Source organism: Bos mutus, chromosome 6 (genome assembly GCF_027580195.1).
Source record: "Bos mutus isolate GX-2022 chromosome 6, NWIPB_WYAK_1.1, whole genome shotgun sequence".
NCBI classification, from domain to species: Eukaryota; Metazoa; Chordata; class Mammalia; order Artiodactyla; family Bovidae; genus Bos; species Bos mutus.
Window position 1 is genome coordinate 38,049,701 of NC_091622.1, and position 15,082 is coordinate 38,064,782.

The following is a 15,082-nucleotide window of genomic DNA, read 5'->3' on the forward strand; positions in this document are numbered from 1 at the left end:
TTTTTGTAATTATTTGGAGAGGGTATTTGTGTTAATGCACCCATTTTACAGGTCAGATTCAGAAATTTACATGAGGTTATGTATCTAAATGTAAGTTTTCCGATTTCAAACATATTTACTGACCTTACTGGTTTATACTTGCTACCGTATGTCTTCCCAACAGAGCTTAGTGGGTCACAAGGCACAAAGCAATGAGCTTAATGATTGCTATTTGTTCACTTCAGAGCATATGTTGGTACAAAGCTCCCATTTGTCCTAAAACATCCTATTTCTGCTCTTTTGTGGTGTTAAACATTCCTTGCTTCAGATTTTAGCATAGCTTCTCAGGTACTTATTTGCAGTGAGGCCTAGAATAGTAGAAAATAGAAAAAATTAGCTGTGAAGAAACTCAAGATCATATAAGTTACCAGCCTTCTTTTCAGTCCAACATCAATTCCTCTTTCTGTTAATAGACCCACCAACCTTGCTGAAGAACCAGTTCCAAGTGGCTCTGTTGATGGGCTATTCCTTCTTCTCTACTTTTCATAGGTCTGGGCACTTAATTCATGTCCAGACAAACACCCAATGCCTTGGTCAGGGTTACGGTTCAGCAACAGGCACATGATTTGAGAACAGCCAGAGTTCCCTTTGAGATCTATTTCTTTTTTGCCGGTGCTATGGAGAAAGGGACTTCTCCAGTGGCAGAATATGAGTCCTGGGATCTGAGACTCCGTCACACCCATTAACTGGAGATTATCTACCTGAGAAAAATGGAGCCCCAATTACATCATTTGGCTCTTCTTTACTTAGTCTTCTGATTTTAATACTAATCTGTTCCAGAACACCTCCACAGACACACCTAGAAAAGATGAACAACCATTGGCTTAGCCAAGTTGACAGAAAAAATTAAACATCACAAGGTGGTGTGCAGGCAGCTAGGGCTGCCTAGCAAATATGCTTTCTTCATAGATCTGTGCCAGACAGGTGTTACAGAACAGGTGAACACGAAAGGCAACAGCAAGGAGAGACCTCAGAAAGCAAGCATAAAACCACGTCAGGAGAGCTCTGGTGGTTACAGTTACAGGAGCCAAGTCTATTTCCATGTCCTAAAAAAGCCTCTTGATGAAAGTGAAAGAGGAGAGTGAAAAGGTTGGCTTAAAGCTCAACATTCAGAAAATGAAGATCATGGCATCTGGTCCTATCACTTCATGGCAAATAGATGGGGAGACAGTGGAAACAGTGTCAGACTTTATTTTGGAGGACTCCAAAATCACTGCCGATGGTGATCGCAGCCATGAAATTAAAAGATGCTTGCTCCTTGGAAGAAAATTTTTGACCAACCTAGACAGCATATTCAAAAGCAGAGACATTACTTTGCCAACAAAGGTCCGTCTAGTCAAGGCTGTGGTTTTTCCAGTGGTCGTGTATGGATGTGAGAGTTGGACTGTGAAGAAAGCTGAGTGCTGAAGAATTGATGCTTTTGAACTGTGGTGTAGGAGAAGACTCTTGAAAGTCCCTTGGACTGCAAGGAGATCCCAGTCCATTCTAAAAATCAGTCCTGCATGTTCTTTGAAGGAATGATGCGGGGGCTGAAACTCCAGTACTTTGGCCACCTCATGCGAAGAGTTGACTCATTGGAAAAGACTCTGATGCTGGGAGGGATTGGAGGCAGGAGGAAAAGTGGATGACAGAGGGTGAGATGGCTGGATGGCATCACCGACTCGAGGGATGTGAGGTTGAGTGAACTCCATGAGTTGGTGATGGACAGGGAGGTCTGGCATGCTGCAATTCATGGGGTTGCAAAGAGTTGGACACGACTAAGCAACTGAACTGAACTGAACTGAACTGAAGGACTAATCTGAAGCTGAGGATGAAACAAAACCAAGGAGTGAAGTTCTAAGCAGCACACGAATATAGTGGATGCTAAACTTATATGCAGAGTACATTATGAGAAATGCTGGGCTGGAAGACGCACAAGCTGGAATTAAGATTGCCGGGAGAAATATCAATAACCTCAGATATGCAGATGACATAACCCTTATGGCAGAATGTGAAGAAGAACTAAAGAGCCTCTCAATGAAAGTGAAAGAGGAGAGTGAAAAAGTTGGCTTAAAACTCAACATTCAGAAAACTAAGATCATGGCATCTGGTCTCATCACTTCATGGCAAATAGATGGAAAAACAGTGGAAACAGTAGCTGACTTTATTTTTTGGGGCTCCAAAATCACTGAAGATGGTGACTGCAGCCATTAAATTAAAAGATGCTTACTCCTTGGAAGGAAAGTTATGACCAACCTAGACAGCATATTAAAAAGCAGAGATTTTACTTTGCCAACAAAGGTCCGTTTAGTTAAGGCTATGGTTTTTCCAGTTGTCATGTTTGAATGTGAGAGTTGGACTATAAAGAAACCTGAGTGCTGAAGAATTGATGCTTTTGAACTATGGGGTTGGAGAAGACTCTTGAGAGTCCCTTGAACTGCAATAAGATCCAACCAGTCCATCCTAAAGGAAATCAGTCCTGAATATTCATTGGAAGGACTGATGTTGAAGCTGAAATTCTAATACTTTGGAGTTCCATTCCACCTAAATGAAGAACTGACTCATTTGAAAAGACCCTGATGCTGGGAAAGATTGAAGGCGGGAAGAGAAGGGGGCAACAGAGGATGAGATAGTTAGATGGCATCACTGACTCAATAGACATGAGTAAACTCTGGGAGTTGGTGATAAACAAGGAGGCCTGGCATGCTGTAGTCCATGGGGTCACAAAGAGTCAGACACGACTGAGTGACTGAACTGAACTGAAAGAGAATATTGGTAAGAATAAGGTGAAAGAGTCTAGGACCTTCAGGTTATGTGGCACAAGGATGTTGATGTTATTGGTCAGCACTGCATGGTGCTTTGGTAGATACAACTTGAATTAGGAAAATGATGGGTAATTTTTAGGAGAATTTAGGAATTCCATTTTTAAAATGTGTATGGTGTGGAAGTTTCCTAGCTGTGGATGTTTTTGCTGGTTGGATTCATTGCAAAGCTGCTCTTTTCCCCAACTTACATAAACTCCATGTTGAAGTACTTACAGATTAAAAGCATTTCCTAAAAGCACTTGGAACGCTTCACAGTTTTCGTTCTTTAATTCTTATATATAGGTACACTTAAAAATATGGGAAACTACTCTACCACGCAGAACTGAAGAAAGCCTAAGAAGGATAGGAAAGTTTTTTGTGTTGATTTTAAGACCATTTGTATATAATTACTTGTATATTTCAGACGAAGTTTTCTCTGTTGAGATAAGGCAAATGACCATTTGACAGCACAAAGCAAAAAAAAGAAAAAGCAAATTTGGGTGGGAACCTTGTTGCTTTGGAAGAGAAGCAGCTTCTTTTGGATAGTTAAGATTTCACATCTCACTCTTTGGCTGCAAGTGTTTTATACTGAAGTTGGCAAAGGAAGCTTTTCGTCGGTTTAGTAGTTTTCTTTTTCTCCTTTTGAGCCTTTCTCACATTTTCAGATTTCCTTTAATTTTCTTTTTTCAAAGTGCAACTCTTTTTGAGCCTGATGAAAATAAAACGTTTAACTAAAAAAAATTGTGCTCTTTATTACTCTTATTTTGTTTAAAGTGACAATACCAAGCTCATTTTAGAAAATCTGAAATATAAAGTGTATTTTAAAAGAGCTATAATTCTACTACCCTGAGATAATTACTGTTCCTAATTTGATGTTTGTCTTTCCAGATATTTTCTGTGCTAATTGGTATTTTTTGATAATGATTTCATGTTTTACACACTAAATTGTAATCTAGTCTTTATCTTTTTACATCAGAAATTAGACTCTCCAAATTGGATGTGTCATCATTAATTTAACTAATCCCCACTAGTAAATGTTTAGGTTGTTGCTGTGTCTTCCTTATCACAAACAACTCTGGAATAAGCATCTTTGTAGATAAATCAGTGTGCATATCCATGATGATTTCTTTATTGTTAACACAGTTCTAGAATTGAAATGGCTTCCTGGATCTCAGAGTAACATCTTGGCATTTTATCTCTTTATTCTTAGCTTGTAATATATTGGTTTAGTTCAACATTTAAGGTGTCAGGGTTTAGGCTGATTGTTTGATAGACAAGTAGGTCAATATTGAGACCAGATATCAGGGGCTGGATTTGACAGTTATTTAAGGAAGCTAGTTTTCTGTGAGTATGGTTTCAGTGTGTCTGCCCTCTGATGCCCTCTTGCAACACCTACCGTCTTAACTTGGGTTTCTCTTACCTTGGGCGTGGAGTATCTCTTCACGGCTGCTCCAGCAAAGCGCAGCCAATGCTCCTTACCTTGGACGAGGGGTATCTCCTCACCGCCACCTTTCCTGACCTTCAACGTGGGATAGCTCCTCTAGGCCCTCCTGTGCCAGTGCAGCCACGGTGTGGGGTTGGCCCTCCGGGCCACTGCCCCTGGCCTCGGGCGTGGGGGCGTGGGGTAACTCCTCCGGCCCGCCGCCCCTGGCCTCGGGCTTAAGGGCGTGCTGTATCTCCTCCCACCCCTGACCTCGGACGCGGGGGTAACTCCTCTTGGCCGCTGCCCTTTGGGCATGGGGTCCTCCCAGCTTCTGCCTCTGACCTTGGACGTGGGGTAGCGCCTCTGGGCCGCGCCTGCGCTTTAGCGCGCCTGTCACAGCTGCCTGCGCTTTAGCGCGACCGTCGACCAACCTAGATAGCATATTCAAAAGCAGAGACATTACTTTGCCAACAAAGGTCCGTCTAGTCAAGGCTGTGGTTTTTCCAGTGGTCATATATGGATGTGAGAGTTGGACTGTGAAGAAGGCTGAGCGCCAAGGAATTGATGCTTTTGAACTGTGGTGTTGGAGAAGACTCTTGAGAGTCCCATGGACTGCAAGGAGATCCAACCAGTCCATTCTAAAGGAGATCAGCCCTGGGATTTCTTTGGAAGGAATGATGCTAAAGCTGAAACTCCAGTACTTTGGCCACCTCATGCGAAGAGTTGACTCATTGGAAAAGACTCTGATGCTGGGAGGGATTGGGGGCAGGAGGAGAAGGGGACGACAGAGGATGAGGTGGCTGGATGGCATCACCGACTCAATGGACATGAGTCTGAGTGAACTCCGGGAGTTGGTGATGGACAGGGAGGCCTGGCGTGCTGCAATTCATGGGATCGCCAAGAGTCGGACACGACTGAGCGACTGATCTAATCTAATCTAATCTAATCCAAGGAAGCTAAGAAGGTGGGAGCCCAAGGGCAGTTGGGTAAGTGGAAACATAATGGTGGTTGAGGAGGGCCCATGTGACTGAACACTGCGCTTTATATTGCACGAAGAGTCCTCTAATATTTAAAGCTTGTAATAGCAGCACGTTTGTCCCCTACCCAGTAGCACCCTAACTCCAGCTATGACAACCCAGAATGTTTCCAGATATTGCCAGATGTCCTTTGGGATGGATTGGGGATGGCAAAATCATCCCTGGTTGAGAACCATCACCATTGTAGACTGTCTTGAAGACAACATTTTTCAGAGTTTAAACTGTGTGATTTCATAGTGTATGTTCTTTTCCCTTTGGCATTTCCTAAAAGCACTTGGAATTGCATCTTTCCCAAATAGTAATCAAAATCTTCCCTCGGGTCTTTGCTGGTATCAGACCTGATTTCTAACAATGCTGTTGATGGCAAGTTTCCAGTCTCTGGAAGTTTTATGATCTCACTCTCAGCAAACAACTTCACCTTCATTTGACCGAGAAGATTGAAGTCATTCAATGCTCCCTCATCTTTCCATTTGTTTCCTACTCTCCCCAACACCACTCCAGATAAACTTACCTTCATTCAACCACTCTTCCTCCAGCTGTTTGAAGGAAAAGGGTTTCCTTGGACAGGTGTAGTAGATAGAGCTAGGCTTGAGAGTCTGAGAGCATGGGGTTTGAATCTAGACTCTTACACTTTGCTGTGTGACCTTCAACAACTTACTTAGCCATTCTGAGCCCACTGTTCTTTGTACAGAAAATGAGGATTAAAAATAACACACATATAATACTATTTTGAGGAATAAATGAGCGAATGCACTTCAAAGTACCTAATAGACTTTCACTGAGAACTTTGGAGCCTCATTTTTCCCACAGGAGAAAATCTGTTTGCTGGACTCATTGCTCTCGCTTCTAGGAGTCTGCTTCACCTACACTATTCTCTTTCACTGTCTCTGTCAACATATAAATCATAGTAGAATTATGTATAAGATAAAATTAAGACAAAAGTCCACGAGAATCCCACCAGCTTTGAAAACGTCTGGTTTGGGGCCTATGTATAGTCATGCACTTCTTGTGGTCACGTACACGTCAAAGCTCCAGTCTCGCCTTGTAGTGCCTTACGCACGCGATGCAGACGTACTGCTGTGCAGCAATCTTCATATATTAAAAGACGACTAAGTTGATGGTTTCATCGTTTACTTAACCATCCCCCTAATTTCCAATAGTTAGATTGCTTTTAATCTGAGACTGTTATCAAGAATACTGTCATGCCTGTTTTGAGTATATAGCTTTTTGTTTCCTTTGGTTTGTTTTGGACTTTCCTGGAGGCCTAGGTGGCAAAGAATCTGCCTGCAATGTGGGAGACCCAGGTTTGATCCCTGGGTCGGAAAGATCCCCTGGAAAAGGGAATGGCTACCCACTCCAGCATGCTTGCCTGGAGAATTTTTGGTTTGTTTATGGCTTTTATAGTTTCCAGCTCTAGTTTGTATCAATGCTAATAATGAACTTGTACAAAATTTTGACCTTGGGATTGTTGAGAACTTGATTTCCCATCCCTTCACTGTACACGTGGTCATCAACATCCTTGTTACTAATTTAATCAATGAAATACTTTGCCATTATGTAATTTGTCTTGTTATTTTATTTATAGCCTATTGATTAAGCTGTAATATTTTTGCATATGCTTATTGATCATATTCTTATACTGTTCTCAATATTCTGATTTTAATCATTTTATCACTTTACAGATGAAAATCAAGTTTTAACTTTTCTGAAACAAACCTTCCCTTGAGTTTCTCCTTAAATTCTTAAGTTTGTTTCTCTTCTTTTAATCATTTGCTAAACTTAAAATAATTTTTGGTGCCAAAATGATAATATTCTAAAAGTAATAGTAGTGAACATATTAAAAAAAATATAAAACATTGAAGAATAAAAAGTAATGGTAGTTTAACCATCCTAAGATAACTAATTTTAAAATTCATTATATTACCTAAAGTTTTATTGTATAAATATACACAAAAATTAGGATGATATTGAATGTGGCTTAGTAGGATAAACTTTTATTTTACTCAACATTATATCATTAGTATTTTCTGATACTATAAGTCTTAGTCTCTCAAAACATTAATTTAAATAGTTAAAACTATATTTCATAAATGAGATATATCATCACATGTTTAATTTTTGCCCTATTATACACTTAGGCTAGAAACATTTCTCCTTCCATTATAATTAATATTGTATTATTAAGTATGCTGCTGCTGCTGCTGCTAAGTTGCTTGAGTCGTGTCCAACTCTGTGTGACCCCGGAGATGGCAGCCCACCAGGCTCCCCCGTCTCTGGGATTCTCCAGGCAAGAACACTGGAGTGGGGTGCCATTTCCTTCTCCAATGCATGAAAGTGAAAAATGAAAGTTAAGTATACTTGTACACAAATATATGTACTCATGTTGACTATTCAGGATGTATTTCTGGAATATTACTGATGTCATAGATAATAAATTTTCTAAAAACTCTCAATTTACATTGCCAGATTGCATTTTAATCAAGTTGTGCCAATTAACTCTTCTTTATCAGTTGTGCCTGTCTAATGCATCCTTGCCAACCCTGGGATTATCTTTGAAAAATCTGTACTACTTTAATACTTAATATTTAGTCATTAAATTCATATTTACTTGATTATTAGACAGGTGATCATTGTTTTAGTATGTACACATTTGTCATTTACTTATGTGAATTATTTACTGATTTCCTTTGCCTATTTTTGTTTTGGGATTTGAATGATTTTTTTACTGATTTGTAAACATTCTATATAGAATATTATCATATTAGAAGCACATTTTTAAATAGTTTTATTTATAAGTAATTTTCAAGAAATTTAAAGTTTTTCATGATTACTTTTACTGTAGAGATGTCTTTTCATTCACTGCATGTAAGCTGAGAAAGCTTTTCTCTATCACAAGATCCTTGAGATCCTTAAAGCGTTATCTATCAGTTCTGTTTATATATTTAATACTTAACAGATAAATTATCTGCACATTGGTTTATTTTATGATGTGTAGTAAAAAAATCAAAGAAAATTTTCTTTATATAGACAAATTCTTGAATAAAGTCTGTTGAATACATCCATCTCTTTACCTGTTAAATGGGATTCTGCCTTTATCATATATTAAATGTTGCATTCACTAGCAATTATTTTAGTCTTATTTTACTTAATTACTTTAGTGACTATAGCTTTGAAATATAGGTATAATAGAGCTTAATATATTGTGAGGATAGTTCTTTTTATTTTACTTTCTTTATAAAATTATAATTCCCACCCTTATCTGTTTATTGTTTTCTATGAATCTCAGAGTTGTTTATTAGTTTTTTCCAGATGTGCTACTAGAATTTCATGAGAACAGTCTTAGTCCTCACCTCTCTGCAATGTAGTCCACATCTTCTCCAAAGGAAGAAGAGACACAAGCAAGGGATAGAGGCAGGCAATGAGGCTGAGCAGGGAGTGAGGCCAGAGTTATGAATCTGATTGTATTTAAGATGCAGAAGGATAGGAAGGTAGCCAGTGGCATGATCAGATTTGTTTTACTTTTTATTTTTTTAAATTTTATTTTATTTTTAAACTTTACAATATTGTATTAGTTTTGCCAAATATCGAAATGAATCCGCCACTGGTATACCTAGCTACTTTGTGTAAAATAGATTATAAGAGGTGTGAACAAGAGGAGGAAAAGAGCCTCTCTTATGAGAGGCTATTGTAGTGGTGATGGTAAGACACAATGCTATTAATTTTTGAATATTTATTTTGTATTTAGTTACTTTATTAAAAATCCTCTTATAATTCTGGAAGCTTGCTTGGTTTACTGAAGTTTACATATATATAATTATTTTAAATTAATAATACTTTTTCTCATTATTTATAGTAGTCACATCTATTGTACCAGTTTCATATCCTATAGCACTGTTTAGATGTTCCAGAGAAGAAATTACATATGTGTCAGTGGTTGCTTTTTTTTCTTCCTTTGATTTTAATGGAAATACCTTGTTGTGTGCCGTAGTTAAACACAATGATAAATTTTGACTAACACTACTATATATTATGCTATAGTTTTGACATATTTTATCAGTAATAGATATTTGATTGGATCAATGTAATATTTGGCCTCTATATGAGAATCACTTTGTATTTCTCTCTTGATAATTAAATGGGCTTACCTGTTCTCATGAGTACAACTTTTGGTTTTATGGTAGTAACCTCATTTTAGAAACTTAGCTTGGGAGACTGTGGCAGGTGATAGTGTTCACTAACATAAGGAACTCCAGAGGAGAGAATTTACTTAATTTCCATAGTCATATCTGATTCTAGGACAGATTATCTGACTCTAGAACTTTCAAGTCGTTGCAAATGTGGTTTTAAGCATTAAAATAGTGAAAGTGTTAGTCACTTACGTCCAACTCTTTGCAACCCCATGGACTGTAGCCCGCCAGGCTCCTCTGTCCATGGGATTTCCCAGGCAAGGATACTGGAGTAGGTAGCCATTCCTTTCTCCAGGGGATCTTCCAGACCCACGGATCAAACCCGGGTCTCCTGCATTGCAGAGTCTTTACCATCTGAGCCTCCAGGGAAGGTTTTAAACATATCACCTCCTTGAACGCATTTGCTAACTTTTATGTGGTGAACTTTGGTTCTGCATGAAGAAAGGGCTAGAAAGAACTGGAAGAAAAAACTGGGGAGACAGTGTTATGTGATCAAAGATGAAAAGATTTGGGAGTCTCTTTATTGCATGGTTCAAATGTCATTTTGATCTTACCAATTGTATAGCTCCTGTATAGCTCCTGCTATACAATCTTACCAATTGTATAGCATCCTGACTCTCAGGGATGAGACTATCAGCTTGCTTTACAGGAGGGATGTGAGGTTTGGATAATAAAACTTAAGAAATTCAGCATGGTAGTGAGCCTAGAGATTTTTACAGTGAGCCTCATGCTGTGCTAAGAACTGTTTTCTCCTAAAATTTTAACTCTTTCAGTTTTCCCAACAATCCTATGAGTATTATCATTATCCCAGTTTTACAAAGCAGGGCATGAAACCCTGAAAGTAGGCTGTGCTCCCACTATAAACGGATGGCAGCACTGAGATGTGAACTCAGCAGCATAGCTAAAGTCCCTGTGCTTCACCTCTACTGGGGACAAGCCCTCTTGATGTAAGGAGTGCATGTGAATCCTCTGGTTTCTAAAGCCTGCATGTCCTTGGAAATCATACATACAATTACTTCATTTTACAGCTGAGGAAACAGACCCAGAGACGTAGATGATGTTCAAAGTCATAAATTAAAGGAATGCCAAAACCTGCATGGAAATCCTGATCTCATTCCATTTTCCAACTTTTGCAATTAGATGCTCAAACTACTGCACAATTACACTCATCTCACATGCTAGTAAAGTAATGCTTAAAATTCTCCAAGCCAGGCTTCAGCAACATGCGAACCGTGAACTTCCAGATGTTCAAGCTGGTTTTAGAAAAGGCAGAGGAACCAGGATCAAATTGCCAACATCCTCTGGATCATGGAAAAAGCAAGAGAGTTCCAGAAAAACATCTATTTCTGCTTTATCGACTATGCAAAAACTTTTGACTGTGTGGATCACAATAAACTGTGGAAAATTCTGAAAGAGATGGGCATCCCAGACCACCTAGTCTGCCTCTTGAGAAACCTGTATGCAGGTCAGGAAGTAACAGTTAGAACTGGACATGGAACAACAGACTGGTTCCAAATAGGAAAAGGAGTACGTCAAAGCTGTATATTGTCACCCTGCTTATTTAACTTATATGCAGAGTACATCATGAGGAACATCTGGGCTGGAGGAAACACAAGCTGAAATCAAGATTGCCAGGAGAAATATCAATAACCTCAGATATGCAGATGACACCACCCTTATGGCAGAAAGTAAAGAAGAACTAAAGAGCCTCTTGATGAAAGTGAAAGAAGAGAATGAAAAAGTTGGCTTAAAGCTCAACATTCAGAAAACTAAGATCATGGCATTCGGTCCCATCACTTCATGGCAAATAGATGGGGAAACAGTGGAAACAGTGTCAGAATTTATTTTTTTGGGCTCCAAAATCACTGCAGATGGTGAATGCAGCCATGAAATTAAAAGACGCTTACTCCTTGGAAGGAAAGTTATGACCAACCCACACAGCATATTTAAAAGCAGAGACATTACTTTGCCAACAAAGGTCCGTCTAGTCAAGGCTATGGTTTTTCCTGTGGTCATGTATGGATGTGAGAGTTGGACTGTGAAGAAAGCTGAGCGCTGAAGAATTGATGCTTTTGAACTGTGGTGTTGGAGAAGACTCTTGAGAGTCCCTTGTACTGCAAGGAGATCCAACCAGTCCATCCTAAAGGAGATCAGTCCTGGGTGTTCATTGGAAGGAGTGATGTTGAAGCGGAAACTCCAATACTTTGGCCACCTGATGCAAAGAGCTGACTCATTTGAAAATATCCCGATGCTGGGAAAGATTGAGGGCAGGAGAAGAAGTGGACAACAGAGGATGAGATGGTTGGATGGCATCACCGACTCGATGGACATGGGTTTGGGTGGACTCTGGGAGTTGGTAATGAACAGGGAGGCCTGGCATGCTGTGGTTCATGGGGTCCAAAGTGTCGGACACAACTGAGCGACTGAACTGATTGACTAGTATCTCTGCACAGCAACATTTAGGCTTGCCCTCAAATTCTTAGGTGAACTTCAAGTCTTGTAAACTGATAAGAGGCTTTTATCTGCATTACATTGTTTCTTTCAACCAGTTTTTAAAAAACTTTTCTTTAGGTCAGAGATATTCATTTCAAGGTCTATAATTATAAGCCTTTGTAGATCTTCCTGATGGTACCACAAGTGAATTATATGTATTATACTTTTAAATGAAAAGCAAAAATTCAACGAAACAAAAACTTCAGAGATTACATCTATACATATGTTTGTAAGTTACTTAAGGCTTAATTCTCCTGACCTAACTTGAATTTCTAGCTAAGCTCCAATAAATGCAAACAGTGCCATGCTTCAGATGCAGAAATGGATTCATTCCTAATGTGGATAAAGCAACACCTGTTTTAACACTGATCCTGGTTTTGTAATTGACCAATATGATACTATTAGTCTGTTTCAATGAAGGAAACTTCCATAGTAGACTTAGCTGTTAATACTTTATGGGGAAATCAGGAATAAGTTGAGAAACTTAGATTCTAGGAGTGTTATCCACTAGCAGTTAACTGTTGGAAGTTTTCACAATAATTTCTTCCTTTGTTCTTTGGAGTTTCCATGTTGTAGTTATGAAACTTCAGTGATTTTTTTTTTTCTGGGTGCTTTTCCAACTGTTGTACTGAATCTAAGGATCATCATACATCAGGTTAGTGGGACAGCATTATAAGATAATTCTCCTTCAAGTCTTTGGCCATGTCTTAGAATGAATCTAAAATCCAGGAACTAGAAAGGACAACTCCATATATCTTAAATAGCATTTGTAAATGGCCACTTATTTCTGAGTTGATTGCTTCTAGAGACAGGGAACTCATCACATCTTTACCACCATTATGATCATCTAAAATTACCATTAGTTGAGAACTTACCTTGAGTTGACATGGATGACTTATTTAACCCTTTTATAGAAGAGAAAATGAAGGTTAAAAAAAAAACCAGCTCACAGTTTCACATCAGTAGAGATAAAATTAAACCCAATACTTATATTGGTTTTGTGATGAGTTCCTATAGCCAACCTCTGCCTACTAGTTGAGAAGCCACAATTACCAGATTGCATCATTTTCATCAAAGGGATCAAAAGGAAGAAGTTTTGTTTCTTTCTCCATATCTCAACACTTCAGTGCTGATTTAACCCAACTCCTCTATCATACCATGCTGACAATACAGTGATTTTCTGGATCCTGAAAATTTTGTAATTAATGAGTCTATTCAGTCAGTCAGTTTAGTCACTCAGTCGTGTCCGACTGTTTGCCACCCCATGAATCGCAGCACGCCAGGCCTCCCTGTCCATCACCAATTCCTGGAGTTCACTCAGACTCCCGTCCATAGAGTCGGTGATGCCATCCAACCATCTCATCCTCTGTCATCCCCTTCTCCTCCTGCCCCCAATCCCTCCCAGCATCAGAGTCTTTTTCCAGTGAGTCAACTCTTCACATGAAGTGGCCAAAGTATTGGAGTTTCAGCTTTAGCATCATTCCTTCCAAAGAAATCCCAGGGCTGATCTCCTTTAGAATGGACTGGTTGGATCTCCTTGCAGTCCAAGGGACTTTCAAGAGTCTTCTCCAACACCACAGTTCAAAAGCATCAATTCTTCTGCGCTCAGCTTTCTTCACAGTCCAACTCTCACATCCATACATGACCACTGGAAAAACCATAGCCTTGACTAGACGGACCTTTGTTGGCAAAGTAATGTCTCTGCTTTTCAATATGCTATCTAGGTTGGTCATAACTTTTTTTCCAAGGAGTAAGTGTCTTTTAATTTCATGGCTGCAATCACCATCTGCAGTGATTTTGGAGCCCCCAAAAATAAAGTCTGACACTGTTTCCACTGTTTCCCCATCTATTTGCCATGAAGTGATGGGACCAGATGCCATGATCTTCATTTTCTGAATGTTGAGCTTTAAGCCAACTTTTTCACTCTCCTCTTTCACTTTAATCAAGAGGCTTTTTAGTTCCTCTTCACTACAATACTATTTTCTATTCTGTTTTTAGAGATGCAGTGAAATGTAATGGCTCAGAGCATAGCCTGTGATGTTATGCTGCTTGTGTCCAAAGACAAGCTCTCTCCAGTCAACTAGCTATATGATTCTGGGAAAATTCCTTAATTTCTCTGTTTTCTCATCTGTAAAATGGGGATTTTGTGAAGATGTAAAGAATTAATTGATGTAAAATACTTAGAGCACTAGCTGACACTTGGTAAAAGAGATAGGAACATGTTTTCTCTTAGTATCATTGTTATATATCAGCCTGGCCTGATTCCCAGCATCTGTAGTCCTCACTTTTGGTGAGCTGGAATTGGCTTGGGCAGCCTATCTTGAGGCTGAATGTGTTTCAATAGCACTTCACTCACATTTTGGGTCTTATTCCAGTTTCACCCAGCACCTGTATCTCTTTCGCATCACTTGATCCACTTCCCCACTACTCCAGTCTTTTATGGCATTACTTCCCTGCTTACAACCCAGGATGGCTACCCACAGTGGGTCTACACTTCACCACAGCACACACAAGTGGACTTAACTCTACCTGCCCATCCTTATCACCTGCCACAGTGTGTCCTGTGTTCCAGCCTCTTGGAATAACTTGCCCACCCCTGAACACTCTTTTTGGAGGTGTTTACCATCCCATTCCTTCCATTCAGAAAGATCTATCTCGTATCATATGAAGAAAAGCCCATACATCATTCCAGATGCAGCTGAAAACATAATCTTCTTTGAGAAATATTCAGAAATAGTTGTCTTTCCTCTTTGGATTACCAATACTTCATATTTCACTGTCTCTTAGCTTGTGTTACATTAGTGTGCTATGATTAACCAGTGTATCTTCTCTGTCACCTCTGCTCTGGAGCTCAGTGGGGGAAGGGATAGAGCTTATGGCATTGACAGGCCTTGCTGCATAGACAGTCCATATGATACAGTGAACTAGAGTTTGAGTTCTGCAGTCAGACTTCTGGATTTCAACTAATGTGCCAACTTCCTTACTGTGTGACTATGAGCAAGTCACAGTGTCTCTTTCCTTGCCTCAATTTTCTCATAAGTAAATTGAGAGTAATAACAGAAATTGCTTAATAGGATTATATGTACATGCATGCCAAGTCACTTCAGTTGTTTCCTATTC